Source organism: Acipenser ruthenus, chromosome 14 (assembly GCF_902713425.1).
Source record: "Acipenser ruthenus chromosome 14, fAciRut3.2 maternal haplotype, whole genome shotgun sequence".
Taxonomy (NCBI): domain Eukaryota; kingdom Metazoa; phylum Chordata; class Actinopteri; order Acipenseriformes; family Acipenseridae; genus Acipenser; species Acipenser ruthenus.
The window spans coordinates 33,124,754-33,140,805 of record NC_081202.1 but is presented as its reverse complement, the minus strand read 5'-3'; the positions used below and the strand labels follow the sequence as shown (position 1 = coordinate 33,140,805).

General features: G+C 38.8%; 1 protein-coding gene across 4 annotated transcripts in view; it reads left to right on the top strand.

Annotated features, from left to right (window-relative positions):
* LOC117420159 (PHD finger protein 21B-like) overlaps positions 1 to 16,052 on the top strand; it is a 99,977-nt gene that overhangs the window by 43,274 nt on the left and 40,651 nt on the right. The gene's annotated exons all lie outside the window — the stretch shown is intronic.

Below are 16,052 nucleotides of genomic sequence, written 5' to 3'. Positions count from 1 at the left end.
TTTAAATTTCAGTTGAAAGTTTGTGAGAGGTACCGGTTATTTGGCCCAGCTCTCTGTTGAATGCAAACATTTCATCCGACGATGATGTAGCCAGAACTAAATCACCGCCTGCAACGAGTACATTAAATATTGACTTATTTTATTGACTGTTAGATCTAATTCGAAGTGATCATAGAGGAGCCATAATGATGCAGAAAATGACTTTGTGTGCAGTGTGTTCCCAGTCATAGCAGATGAGCACAGGATATGCAGCAGGAATTTGTCAGGTAGAAATAGGTGGAAGGGTAGTTTATACCAGCGTCCTGCATGCTGATTCATACGCTAACAATGCACACAAGTACACCACCGTCAACTCTGAAAGACTAACAAATTAGAATACATATGATCTGAAGATCAATGGATCTAAACAGCATTCTGCATTCTGGTACGTTTACTTGTCTCAGGTACCTTTCACAGCAGGACTACACTTACCAGGATGCATTGGGGTGTGAGTTATTATTATTATTATTTGTTTATTTAGCAGACGACTTTATCCAAGGCGACTTACAGAGACTAGGGTGTGTGAACTATGCATCAGCTGCTCACTTACAATTACATCTCACCCGAAAGACGGAGCACAATGAGTCAGTGACTGAGGTGGGATTTGAACCAGGGACCTCCAGGTACAAGCCCTTTTCTTTAACCACTGAACCACACAGCCTCCCTGACAGCCTGAACTGTCCCAAACTGTCCTTGTGTACATATGGTAACCCTGTTTGACCTGCTTTTTAATGGCACTGAATACAATCAAATACAGTGGAAAGAAGTTTCATTGAGAGCTGAGTGGCTGTATATCTATTCATCGATTCCCAGTAAACTTTTTGCATTTGTTTTTCGGAATTCAAATTGATGTACCGTATAATCCAATGGTCTTTAAAACTGACTGTCTATCTACTGTACAGTACTGCAATACGTACAGGGACTGGCGTCATTACAATCTACTGTGCAATACGTACATGAACAGGGACTGGCATCATTGCAATCTACTGTACAATACGTACATGAACAGGGACTGGCGTCATTACAATCTACTGTACAATACTTACATGAACAGGGACTGGCATCATTACAATCTACTGTACAATACTTACATGAACAGGGACTGGCATCATTACAATCTACTGTACAATACGTACATGAACAGGGACTGGCGTCATTACAATCTACTGTACAATATGTACATGAACAGGGACTGGCGTCATTACAATCTACTGTACAATATGTACATGAACAGGGACTGGCGTCATTACAATCTACTGTACAATATGTACATGAACAGGGACTGGCCTCATTACAATCTACTGTACAATATGTACATGAACAGGGACTGGCATCATTACAATCTACTGTACAATACGTACATGAACAGGGACTGGCGTCATTACAATCTACTGTACAATATGTACATGAACAGGGACTGGCGTCATTACAATCTACTGTACAATACGTACATGAACAGGGACTGGCGTCATTACAATCTACTGTACAATACGTACATGAACAGGGACTGGCCTCATTACAATCTACTGTACAATACGTACATGAACAGGGACTGGCATCATTACAATCTACTGTACAATACGTACATGAACAGGGACTGGCGTCATTACAATCTACTGTGCAATACGTACATGAACAGGGACTGGCGTCATTACAATCTACTGTACAATACGTACATGAACAGGGACTGGCCTCATTACAATCTACTGTACAATATGTACATGAACAGGGACTGGCATCATTACAATCTACTGTACAATACTGCAATACTTTTAATAGAGTCCTACCTAGGAGTACATACTATAAAACAAACTGTGCTGAAAAAAACTGTGTTTTTACAAAAAACACACTGGTTCAGTTTTGCAGGTGAATCTCCCAAGGCAACTTTTAAAGCCCTGCATGACCCACGGGAAGGTCAGGGAGTCTTAACGGAAGCGAAACACACAGAATACATTGTGCAGCAATCTACCAGCGGGCTCCTTTTGGGGAATGTGGCGTCTGAGAGCGAGTGTGACCAGTTTTGAAAATGAGAATTCCTTATTGGGCTCAGCAGTGTCAATATTTACTGTTGAGTTCTTGCCATTGCACAGATATACAGAAGAGTAGTTTAATGGCTGTAGCAGTATTGGGAGAAGTAGAAAGGAAAGCAAATTGACTTTAAGGACCACTCTATTTCAGAACTGCAGGCTTTTAAAATAAAATAAAACATAAATAAAGAAAACTCAATGATAAATTCATAGCCAGTTTGAGATGTCAGGTTTTCAGTAACTGAAGCTGGTCAGCACTTGACATGTTCCAGATTACTTTTTTTTTTACTATAGTTATATGAAGATACTGTATGTTGCAGTTGAATATTTACTTAGATCTAGAGAATTGCTTATCCAGTTGCAACGACACACTCAGTAGTGGTCAATTTAGAAATACTGTAAGAAACTTTTAGCATTTCTAGCCATTCTTTAGTTATTGAGAAGCTGAATTGGCATCTTTTAAATGAAAATTGGCAGCAACACAGATCACACACAGCTTGTCCTCAGGGAATTGAATGCTTCACTGAAGCTGCTGGGTAGTTAATGGAAATCTGTAATGTTACAAAGAGTTGCATTGCGTTGGAGCTCTGTAAGGAGATAAGCTCCCCGATCCTGATTAACGCAGTTTCAATAGTGCATGAGGAGCTGCAGCAGATGATCTTATCAAAGCAACAGAAACCCTGCCTTTATCACAGTCTGCTGTTATTTCTTTGTTTGAAATTGTTTTAGGGATCTGAGGAATAGATTAAGGTGCATAATCTGACCACTGGCAGCGTGCAAGCTGAATTTATACTCTGAAAAACCCAGCCCTCCAGAGCTTTCGCAATTAGAATTGGACGTCTGTTTTTTGCACGGATACTGATTTAGCAAATAGGATTTAATTTGTACATTGCACAACAAACTTTAACTCACATTCCAGGAATTACAAAAAAGCAAAGCAGGGAAATAAATGGGATGCACCAGACCACCATATTTTGTTCACATATTTTCACAATTAAATAAAAAAGATTAATTCAAAGTATTTTTTTTATTTTTGGATAAGTCACCTAGCTCGCATAAAAAAGAATGGTATAGGTTTAGTTCCCTTTACAAGGGAATTAAAAAGTGTTGGTTCATGATTGATTGAATATAAATCAATGTGGGATGTATTATACAGTATGTGTAATTATCAGTAATCAAAAGTAATTACACATGATCTTACAGCGTTGCTGATTTTCCCTTCATGCTCATTAGTTACTTGTGACACAGGTCCTTCCGACTGTGGCTTATTATAACACTTCAGCTTATTAAAAAGGAAACAAAAATCGAATTTCACCGTTCAAAAAGAATATTGAAACATGACAAATTGATATTTGTCTCAGCACTAACAAATCGCTTTATTTTGTCACTACCGGCCTGTACAGACAGGTTGAACCGTCCTTTAATTTTCACCTCCCAGAACACACTTTCTCATCGGCTTTCCTCTTGAACACTGCTTGGTGTCACTTGTCTGTGTTTTCTTTGGATTTATCGGGTTATTGTCAGTGGGGTTCCATCTGTCACTTTCCCTGTGCTTTAAACTCCCTGCATCTTGTACACAGGCCTTTCCCCCTCTCCATCCTCACTCCCCCTCCTGCCACCTCCCTCCTCCCTCACTGTTTGTAGTGCCAGCTGTCCCCATTCCCTGTGACCATTACTTCCCAAAAAAATCCTCTTGGAGGGAGCTTCCTTGGACAATTCACCCCCCAATCATCTTTATTTGTCTATTTTGTTTTTTTCAGGCAGTCACGTCTAAAATAAAGTACTCACAGTTTTTAAGCTTCACACAGCATACTCTAGCTTTGTCTGAACGTTTTTTAATTTCGTACATGCATGAAAGAGGAGAGTAGACTGTTAAAACTATTATTGGAAACATGCTAAACTTCTCTGTGTTATTTTGCTTCACTTTCTTTGAACTTCATATATAAAACTTCTGTTTCATAAAACAATTATTTCAGGACAGTATAATTTTTCACAAAAATCACATAAGCTACCTTTATAAAAGATAACGACAGTAAACTTGTACAGTAATTTTGCAGTTTTCCCCCCATGCTTTTCCCATGGTTAAACTTTGCATTAACCACAGTTTACTATTTTAATATGCTTTACCACACCTCCCTGTTTTATTACACCTGCTCTGCTGTTACTATGGGAAACTTTTGTATACGTTATCTGAATAATGTGGTCTGTATCATCGTAATATATTTTTCAACATCCTTTAAACTGGACTGTATAAAAATGAAGCAACATTTTCAACACATCTAAGAAGGGAATATGGTAAATCCAGCTCTATTTGTGGAATTATTTAGAAAAAAAAATAAGTAAAATGCAAACTATGCAAAACTATACAAACAGTCCTAGAGCTATGTTAAACAGACAAGCAGACAGACAAGCAGACAGGTAGACAAGCAGACAGACGGGCAGGCAGGCAGATAGACAGACAGACAGACAGACAGACAGACAGACAGACATGCAAACAGGCAGACATGTAGACAGACAGAGGCAGACAGACAATAGACAGACAGAGGCCGACAGACAGACATGCAGGCATGCAGACCGACAGGCATGCAGACAGACAGAGAGACATTCAGACAGACAGACAGACAGACAGACAGAGAGGATAATGGCAGCCCTTTTGTATATGCCTGTCACTTCCAAGTTCTCCAGATAAACACTTGCATCCTTCTCCCCCCAGTGGTATTCTATTAGGTGAAACATTTATTTTCTGTTGCAGCCAAGATTTCGATTAGCTCGTTTTGTTAGAGTCAGCAGTAACTGCTTTGTTTTACAAAATTCCATGCAAATATGAGCGTGCCAAGACATGCTGAAATCTCCTACGGGATGAATGTGATGGACCGTCAAATTTAAACAATGCTGATGCAGAATCGGGAGAAATTAAACAAGACAAAGGATTCTCTGAGCGTTGTGTACTAAAGCTACAACCCACCTGCTTATAAACCTTTGTTATTATCATTATTATTATTGTTATGCATATGAAACTTGGTGAGGACATTCTCCAGTGCTAGTTACTGTGTTTGTATGGGGATATTCAGAAGCACCTTTCTGTATGTACAGTATGTTCCTAAGTCTGTGTAGCATTATAATATAATAATGTTGAATAAAACAAAAAAATATTGTATAAAATGCAAGTAAAAATGAAATTTTAACCAAAACCCTAGATTCAACATTCTCATATTAACAGCAGTTCTGGCTTGTGAGATGAGGCAAGTCTCCGTTATATACCCCTATCTGCTATTAACCGCAGCATTAGCAGTAGCAGATCATGTGATCTGAGCACAGGTTTTAATTGGAGGAGCAACTCAAACCCTCTCGCCCCCTGGTGAAGCACTGCTGTAGGCCTGCTATGCTCATTCCGTTTTGGGGATTTCGGTAATGCAAAATTTGGCGCGACACAGGGAACTTACAGAAAGAATTGCTCGATATGAAGAGTTGCTGCTCACATGGAAATAAGAAACCGTATTTACTAGGATGTCAAAAACCATGCAGAATTACCTGATTTCTTTTCCTTTACTGTGCTAGAAGTAATCAATAAATAAATTAATAAAGCACAGTTTTTTTGCTTGGCAAATTAGATGAAACAGCGGGTTTGTAATCGTGCCTCTTGTGACTTAGAAGTCACCAGCTGCCACTCGATACAGAACGATCAATAGGATGTGGTTGATTTTTCTGCCTTTCTCCTACCTTAACTTTATTTAGAAAATAATTTCTGCAAAGTATGTTATCAGGGTGCGATTTGTTTTTTGTATCACAGGCTCTGTTTGCTCTTTCAATTTTCATCCACCGCAGGGAAAATAGATTTTGTAGTAACAAAGTTTTTCTGCTGGAAAAATGTCATTTTTTTCTAACATTTTTCATATAATATGGCAATTCTGTGTATGTACGTACAGTACACAGCCACTCTGCTTTTAGTTTGGCAAATGTTTCTGGTAGCATTACATTTTTACATACAATTACATTATTTTTTCATACAATTACCCATTTATACAGTTGGGTTTTTACTGGAGCAATCTAGGTAAAGTACCTTGCTCAAGGGTATAGCAGCAGTGTCCCTCATCTGGGATTGAACCCACAACCCTCCGGTCAAGAGTCCAGAGCCCTAACCACTACTCCACACCTGTTAAACGACAGTAACATTTGCTTGGTGGCAGATATTGGCACATGAGTGGTGTATCAACGTGATGTATCTACTAGAGGCTTTCCTACTGTTTTGTAGTTTGTGTATTTTAATCCCTCCATTGGAAATTTGACAAATCGCACCCCGTCTTGAAATAAAAATGCTATATTAATGTTGTATACAGTGCATTTTTAAACATAGGCTGGCAGTGTGTAACAGTTCCGTTTATTAAAATAAACTACAATGGGCTACTGTTTTATTTTCTCTGCTGGCTAGTGGAGGTAAACCCCCAAATTGGTGCAAAATGTTAAGAAGATATGAAAGATATGAAAAGTGTTGTCAGTCAGAATACAATAATAAGATTCTACTGCTGCAGCCCTCTGCCCGTTTTTTCTGCCTCCCCATTTCTTTTAGCCACCAGCCACCACTGACCTAAGTGCAGTATGTGCATCACACTTTTACTGATTTCTAGAGAAGCCCTTATCCATTTGGGATCAAACTTGGTTACAATATTCTTTACGAGTTATCAATCGTATCGGAAACTGGGAAAACATGATGGAACCTGTCCAGCTGTTCTTCTGTCCGTACGCCTGTCATTTCTACTGTGTATGTACAGTCTAGCCTGGTGATCTTTTTCATGATGTTCATGAAAGAGTCAATATAACGTCAATCAGTGTGTGTGTGTATTCAAAACCTTACTAAATTAAACAAGTCAAAGTGGGGTCCATATGTCACTAACATACTTGAGATTATAATAATTAACTATGCACAATTATTATTATTATTATTATTATTATTATTATTATTATTATTATTATTATTATTATTAACATTGTCGTAAATGTAGCTGTGTTGACTTAAGCATACTAGGTCAGTCAGTGTATTAACCCAGCAACAACCAAGCAGGGTTACATCAGTACAGTGTAATTTTAACTGTAACTAATGTATGTTAATAAGGGTTGCAGCTAGGATTAGGGTTAGGGCAAGGTTAGTGAAATGAAAAATGACAACAGCACGTGATGCCTTTTATTACAGTGGTAGTTATTGCTTCTGCTGAATGCCTGGTTCATGAAGTAAATTCACAGTGTGTAGTTGGGATACATTCTTCCTATATTACTGGATCGCTCTGCGGTTCTGACTGGCTTTCTCCTGGGTCTGTGTACAGATCCGCAGTGTGTAAAGGGTTGAAGATATTTGAAGTGTGTTGAGTTTGTCTGTTTTCGCTCCCAGCTCTTTGAAAGCTGTTTTTCCCTCTCCCACTCCTCAGCCACAGAGTGTAATTATGCAATCAGCACACAAAACTATTAGTCTCCACTGCCTCTGGAAGAATACCCTGCTGTCACATGAAATGACTTTCACCATTAAAACCCCAACAAGACCTGAGTTCTTCCTCCATTTCTTCTGCTGCTGCGTGTGAGTGACAGCCTTCACAGCCTTTCCTGCACCTTGTGCTTCAAAACACTCTTCAGCAATCATTGTGTACGAGATGCTTTAATTTGTCATTTGCATGTTTTGGGTTTAATAGCATTTTCCTCTTCAGCTGCTAAGTAGGTGTGTTGAACACAACACTTTGTAGAATCGCATTTCAGCTTATCAAATACATCCATAAATCATACTTGCTGTGCACTGCCATTCATGATATATGTCTCAGATGTGCAGCTTTGAAAGACTTTTATAAACATGATATCTGCTACTGCACTGGAATAAGAAATTTCTGTTTGCAAACCATACTTTCAAATAGTGCAGCACTTCCTTGGTCTTCCTTAACCTACTAAACATGTGTTTCTTTCAAAACTGCACATTTGAGACATCGGTAGATAGTGGAAATATAAAAGGTAATATATACATATATAAATATATATATGGAATGTATTTGTTCGCTACAATCCCTTTTAGACCTCACGTTCACACCAGCACAGGGCTTCAGGAAGACAGTGCAGGCAGGCACCATGAGAGCTTTCCCTCACTGCTCTGCAAGAGATAAAAGATGCACCTCTATCCTGACCTGCCATTCAAGTGAGGCATACAGCCCATTGTACCGGAATTATGTTTGTCTTGTGAAGGTCCACTGGGGGGTACGACCTTTCACTTGGGACTCCCCTGGATTCAGAGTCAGGCCCCTAGGGGAGAAAGACATAAAAAGCTGGGTCGCAGACACACACACAATCCCAGCAGCAATGTCTGTGTGGATGAAAAGCAATGTTACCCCTGGCACTGATTACACCCAGAGCTATATGCCAATGGATATGTTTCCTTGTTGGGTATTAATTTCATTAAATGTCAGCGTGCGTGAAAAAAAGCGAGCGTTGGCTTTTTTGACAGTCTTGGCATTTTATCAAAACAAACGATTCCAATACAGAAGAAGGAAACCGTTGTTCTGGTAATAGTAATAGCCTTTGAATGCTATCAGCTACACAGTAATCATCAAAAGCTCTTCAATGCTAGTTTGCATGTATTACAGCACACCATTGTTTGTTTGTCTGTTTTTTTTTTACACCAGTTGAGTCGTGACCTTATTGAGGCAGACGTTAAGTGTATTCTAATCACGCTTTTAGCTACAGACGAAACACAGCGCTGTTTGCAACAACACAGATTTGCATATCATTAGGGGCACCAGACTCTATTTAAACCAGTGTGTGGTATGTACAGGTAGTGAACAAAAAAATGGAAACACCAATGTAAAGTCACTTAACAGGGCGTTGGGCCACTATGGTATCCCGCTCTGTGGAGTTCTCGGCGGACTGTTTTTGATTAAACTGGCTGCCCGCGCCCCAGGTTGAAATTTGCAGTTAATTGATCTGCAGTTGCTTGTCTGTTTTGCCTTGTACTTCGAATTAATGCATGGATATCACGATCCTGGAGTATGCGCTTCCGCCCACTGTTGCCCTTTGCTGATGATGTCTTTCCCTAGGAGTTCCATGCCGACATCACCTTAGACACCGTTGCTTGTGAAACATCAGCAAGTTGAGCTGTCTTGGTCAATGAAGCTCCTGCCAAACGTGCCCCAACAATCACCCCTCTTTCAAAGTCACTGAGGTCTCCTCTTGCAGCCATGCTTGCTATAATTATAGGCAACCAGGCCTGTCCAGCATTTTTAAACATGACCCTGAGCATGCCGGGATGTTATTTGCTTAACTAACGCATGAGCCACACCTGTGTGGAAGCCCTTGCTTTCAATATACTTGGTGTCCCTCATTTACCCAGGTGTTTCCATTTTTTTGTTCACTACCTGTATATATATATATCCATCGGTTTATAGATGTATATATACAATGAAGAAGAAAAGGAAAAGTAATTCATAAACCGAAAGCTCACTCTAATATGCGCCGGTGTTACGTAGATTTCTGTATCCCCATAGACTTCTGTGTCCCTGCATGATTCCATGCCTGTGCAGATGCAGATGCAGATGCAAGCCAGACGTGAATGCGCAGTATTCCTGCGCCTGAGTCCCGCTGTGTTCTCAAGCACTGCCATGGAGTTCTGCTGCAGTTTGCAAAAAATATTGAAAACAAGCCCAAACTAATTCTGTAGCAAAATAAAAGAGCACATTAAACACCACTGATTTTCTACAGTACACTCAGCCTCCTGCGTTGCTCAATACACAAAACCCTTGATTAAAAGTAACCTGATAAAACTGAATTTTTCCTTTAAAACACTTTTTGATCTTGATCTATGCAGGCGTCAAATCTAAGGGGATACAGAATTCTGCGTAACATAGAAGCTTTACGGTAATTAGCACCTTCTTCAGTTAGCATGGTGGAAATAGCCAGCTAGACTTTGCTTGGTATTTCTACCATACTATCTGAAGAAGGCAGAAGCAGAAATGTTGTGGCTAGTTTGTGAAATAGTGAATTTTCATTTTATCAATTACTTTTTTCTGTTGGATTCTGATTCTCCTTGGATACAGAGCTGTTTGCTGTTTTTAAATTCTCTCTGGCTCTCCATACTTATATAAAGAACTGCTTATCCAATTGTGATGGAATTGCTGAGGACTTTCTTTTAAAGTTATTAATCATAGTCCGTAGATATTAGAAGGCACCTATTAGTCCATCTTTGCGTACGTACGCTACTTATGTCAAAGCTACATATGTACATTGACCTAGAGAACATTGTTCTGGTAATAGAAATAGCCATTGAATATTGTGATGAAACGTGGTAAGGACATCCATTAACACAAGTTATGCAGAGTTTATTGTCCAGCTATTTTATTAAGCAAAGCGGTGGTTCAGGCAGGAAACTCACTTTAACCTTCAAATCACATAAACATCCAGTAAACATCTCATCTCAATCCATTCCACTCCTGCTGTGCGCCAGAGTTCGCCTCCTCCTCCCCAGCCTCCACCTGCTTCTTGGCTTCCTCTAACGGGGGAAGGCAGCAATTCTGCCCCCTGCCCATGGCTTCTCTGCGGTCAGCCTCTCCACTTATCTGCGAGTTCATTTATAGGCAGGGGTACCTCGAAAGGCCAAAGAATGTAGTGTAAAATGTATAACGTAGTAGTGTTGTCTAGTCTAAGCTTTAATAAATAATCTATGGCACGTGTTTCCTGACTGAAAATAGATGCACATGCCCTAGCTTGGCTGTGAGAAAACTAAACTGTGGAACATCCTCCTAGTTTCAGTGCTTAAATGTGTTTAACACCAAGCCAGATGTCTCAGGTTTGCAACACGAGGTGCAAGAAAAATCATTTACAGGTTTGCATTCTGCACAATTTAAGGAAAAAAGGTTTTTCTGATTTGAACAGGAATGGCACCAGACCTCCTCCCGTGGACAGAAGTTTTAATGATATCAAATGATGTGGAAGAAATCTGGGCAGTGTGAAGATTAAGAAAGATTTGATTGGACGGAGGCCAAGTCAGTTTGTCTCAAGTCAGACACATTGTAAATAGCTTGCACTGCCCCTGTAATGAGTTCCTACCTTTCCTTTCCATGGGTATGGTGTTGACAATCATTCAGTTCAATGCTCTGAAGTATTCCCATTCAATCATGTTTCTACACGAAACCTCGACACATTCCTCCTGAATACTGTAACCAGCATTTTCACTACTAGACAAGAAACCAACATAGTATAGTGTTGTAGCTCTGGGTGTAGTGATTGTTTTAATGAATTAATCATTTACCATTAGCTACCACAAAAAATATAGAAAATAAACTAAGTGGGAACACTCCATTTTTGGTTGGCTCAGAAATGTGTGCCTGCAGCGAAAACTGCCTCAGGTAATGTAAACAAACTGGCAAGCCAACAAAGGCTGCTTTCTGGTGATGCACAGAAGGCTAAACTATGGATTACAAAAGATTATATTTCAGTGAAAAATTGAACAGGATTGTCGTACACTGAACTTGTGAGATGGACATAATACTGTGCTGCTTATTAACATATTTGGAACATTTCTTTACAGGAATTTCTTCACAGACCATCAGTAATGAGCCCCAGCATGTATGTTTATTTACCAGAGACCCTCCTATCTATTAACACCCCCTGCTGTATGTACTTTGTACAGCCAGTGATATGATATTTTTCTAAACTGTATACAAATGCCTCAGTGGAACAAACCGTAAAATTAAAATGAAATAATTTGCATTTAAATTGATTAATTGTAAAGATTGTGGCAGACAATTACCAGACTGTTAAAAGTAGTTTTCCATGCCAGAACATTGCATACGGTACTGATTTTGGACTTCAAAGGTGGAGCAGCAGAACTTGCATGTTTGCAGAATAAAAATATATATGAAACTCAGCTGCGTTGTGCTTCAGGCATTGCAGTGGACACCCATATAAGATGGCGGATAACCTGGAAAGTGCACTTCTTGTGTGGTGCACATTGAGGCACAGACAGAACCTGACTCTTACTTCTGTTTTCCTGCTTGAAGACAATTGCTGTACCTTTCCTGGTGCACTCTGCTTTTCCATCCTTTTATTCTACTCTGCTACTAAGTGGTTCAAAATAATAGGGCTGGCAGCAATTGCAATCGTTACAACATGGAAAAAAAGCAGAGAGATCCTCCTCCCAGCTGCAGTAATTTGAACCTATCACCATAACAACAAGGACACAGCACACTTCGAATCCGAGCGAATTTCCTAATGCTCGCAGTGCTTTCAGCATTGTCTGAACAATCACTGTCATCCTCGAAGGAGTTGAAAGAAAAAAAGGTTGAGAAGTTTAATGGCAGGTTAAACCCCTCAGGAAATCTCCTTCTTTCTCACTAGAGGCTTTGAAAAAAAAAAAAACGTGAAAAGATTTATCAAGAAAAGTTAGAAAGAACATCCCGTACCCCTAGGGGTGTTGCACAAGTGAACAAGGAAAACAATTAAGTCTTCTTATTGCCTGTGGTATAATGATTGCTTGTGAAGCAATATCCAAGTGTATTATATACCTTCAGTAATCACCTAGTTCAAGTTAGTTATATCAGACCAGTCTCATGTGGTTAATAGCACATACGGAACCATGCAATATCCTTTGATACAACATGTGAATAAGAAAAACAAAAATTACAATAAACCTTTTTTTAACTGTCCATGAACATTCTCTTTGGTAAGACAGCTCCTTGAAAACTGAGAGTACCACTAAACGTTGCAAAAACGTTTGAAAAATGTTTTGTAAACCGCAAACTTGATTTAGTAAATACAGTCCCTAACAAATCATTCCTTAAAACAGTTTATGAATACGTTGGTAGGAGGTCGATAAATCACATAGAATTAATCATAATCCATATGTGATATATAGTGATATATATCTCCTTGTTTTTGGAAAGGTTGGTCATGCAGAGAATATTCAATAATATGAGCCACCTGTTCTCTCTTCTCAACATATGTAGCTGGGATCCAATGAATGCCACCAGTATACCCATGTTCTGTAACTATGGTGTCAAAGTATTGCAGACATATGAGTAACAAGACAACTAGCACAAGCATTTCCAGGTTCTGAATATATTCAGAGGCTGGTTCTTTGGAATAAATAGCATGTGCTGATATTGTTTCAAACCTTCACGTCGCAGCCTTCTCCGTGAGGAAGAAATAACATTCCAAACATTGCACCTTCTAGCCTGTTCTGTTTCAAGGGAAGGAGTCAATAGTGATTGAAAAATGTATGTCTGAGCGCCCAAACAAAAGATTCATGTGCGACACAGCAATAACCCTGACTATCAAACACCATCCAATCAATATCGATTGCGTTCATTCAGCCAAAACACAACATTCAGCCAAAACACAACATTCAGCAACGTGCGCTGCTGAACTGAACGAGAAGCCAAAAGAATATTTAGACGGGGAAGAAAATGAACACTAATTTATTTTATGTCAAGACCCCTCTCCCCCCACCCCTCCCTTTGTTGTGTGAATTTCAATAATGATCTTTTACACAGAATGTCAAACAATACTGCATGTTTAGGGCTCCAGGTGCAGCATTGAGCTGCGGGGCCTTTGCAAATCGACTCCTGCATTGATCCCCTGATGTTTGGTTGCATTATTGCTGCAGGATTATTTGGAAATATGTGAGAATCCGTGCCGTCAAAAACGAAATTCTAAATCTTGTATGAGAAATCAAGAATTCGTCCTAATTCTAGTGCATCTAATCCTATGTGTATAGATGTGATCCGTGCAGAGAAAATATAGTAGAGCTCTACAGCTCTAAAAATAACAAACACTTTGTATGTTTAATAGCAGCATCGCCTTTGTTGTGTGATTTCAGTAACATTGCATGAAGGGTGTCTCTTAATTATTAGTAATAATATCTAACACCGGGGTCTATCAAAATTTTAAGGTATCAAATCGAAGGTTATAGTTTTTGGTTTTTAAACTATAAAAACTACACATTAAAAAAGTACAGCTACAGGCAGGAATGAGGTGCTATTGTGATGTAGTAATTTATTTTTTTGGCGGTACTATATGTTTCAAATTCTAGTGAGATTTTAGAGAGTATGAAGTTTGTTTTAAAATCTGTATGTTTTTGAGGGGTTATAATATCACAACAAAGCACAGTCACTGTCAGCCTACTCAGAGAAGAGTGGATTTCAGAATTGGGTTCATGCTATCAAGCTGTGAGGATCGGGTACCACAGTGAGACAGCTGGTATTGTACAGGACACATCGGTACAGTCGGAGAGGATGCGTTTTCTCTCCAGCACATCATAGCATGACCCCCGCATGGCCATTAATTATAACAGAAATTCCAAATACTTTGAACAGCTTTGCTTAGCGGTATTGATAAGAGACACCTCACACACGTTGTATGAGTCTGTAGTAAATAAGGCTAGATTTTCTAACTAAATCTTACCACATTTTACAACTATACACTGTTCTAAACAGCTTTCTTCATAGTTTTGGCCCAGTGCTGATTTTTACTAAGAAAATGCCTGTTTACCCTGTCGATACATTTATCTAAAAATTAATGTTGTTGGTTTTGTCTGTTTAACAGTATTAGTATATTGTAGTATTGATAGAGGTTAATGAAATACACTTTGAATTGCCATAATATTTAATTTGATCTTTTTTTTATCCAATAACATGGTGTGCTCTTTTTATTATCATATATTACTTTTTCAGCACACATGCATATTTGGCATGTTCAAGAAATTCATGTTTGACCTTTGAGTAAGCCTGAGCTAGGTAGAATTTCTGTAATAAGGCCAGTATAGAAATTACCCCTAGGGATGCGCACCAGTAATTTATTCCCCCTTGCATATTTAACAGAAAATGTTCCCCACTGTTTAACTCACTCTTTTAGGCAGGAAAAAATTACCGCTGCACACGCCCACACCTTTTTCAGGTTGCACAGAGGTAGTGCCAAATGTCAATTATGCTGGTGACATAAATGATAATTAATTAAGAACTCCTATCATTGAATAATAAACACATACAAAATGAAAACAAACCATGAAGCAGCATGAATACATACATTTTTTGGGAATGTGTGAATCTTTCCATTCCATCTATAGTTTACCTGAATACAGAAACTGGAAGGCTACTTTAGAGCTGCTGAATTCAACAAAGATTCCCCTAAATGTACAGCACATTGCTGTTCCCCATACACAGATAGCGGGCCCCAGTGGATTGCACCTCTTGATTAGGCCTAAATATGCAGCCTCTCTTTGGCCTCTAAATGAATCTAAAACTATAACCCCCCAGCAAAGCTACGGTAACATACTAAATTAGAGCATGCTGCCAGGTCTCCTGTGTCTTTTCTCCATGTCCTTTTTAAAAAGAAATGTGTTTTATTGATTTGATTCTGTGTGTGGTTGTGTTCATGTTTTTGCAGTGATTTGCTGGCTCTCCGTTGATTTCCGTGAGTACTGCTTTGGGCAGTGGAGGCAGAGGGGTGTTTCAAGCATACTCTTTCCATTGGCATGACACTAATATAATTGTATGGTTTGATTAATCGAACTTTGAAACAGGGTTTCTTATTAGCAAAATTGTAACCGAGAGAGAGAGAGAGAGAGAGAGAGAGAGAGAGAGAGAGAGAGAGAGATTCTAGTTTGATTTGACCAAATTATATATTTTTTAAATAATAGTTATGCACAGTACATATTTTATAAGCACTTTGTTTACAATGTGTGGAAAATAAAACAGTGTAATTTGTATACATGCTTGCAATTTGTTTAAGGGAAATAAATCCCTTCCACACTACTCTATATATTATATAGATCAACAAACTCTATTCCCAGTATAAAAATGACAAAAAAGCAATGAAAAGTTTTTTTTTTTGTTTCTTTTCACATTTAAACAAAATCTTTAAAAACCACAAGAAAAGGTATTAGAAATAATAGGTGTATTTTTTTAAGGTTATTTGTAAAAGTTAATCTTTTATTAAAACCAGATTTTCAATTTAAAAAACATGAAT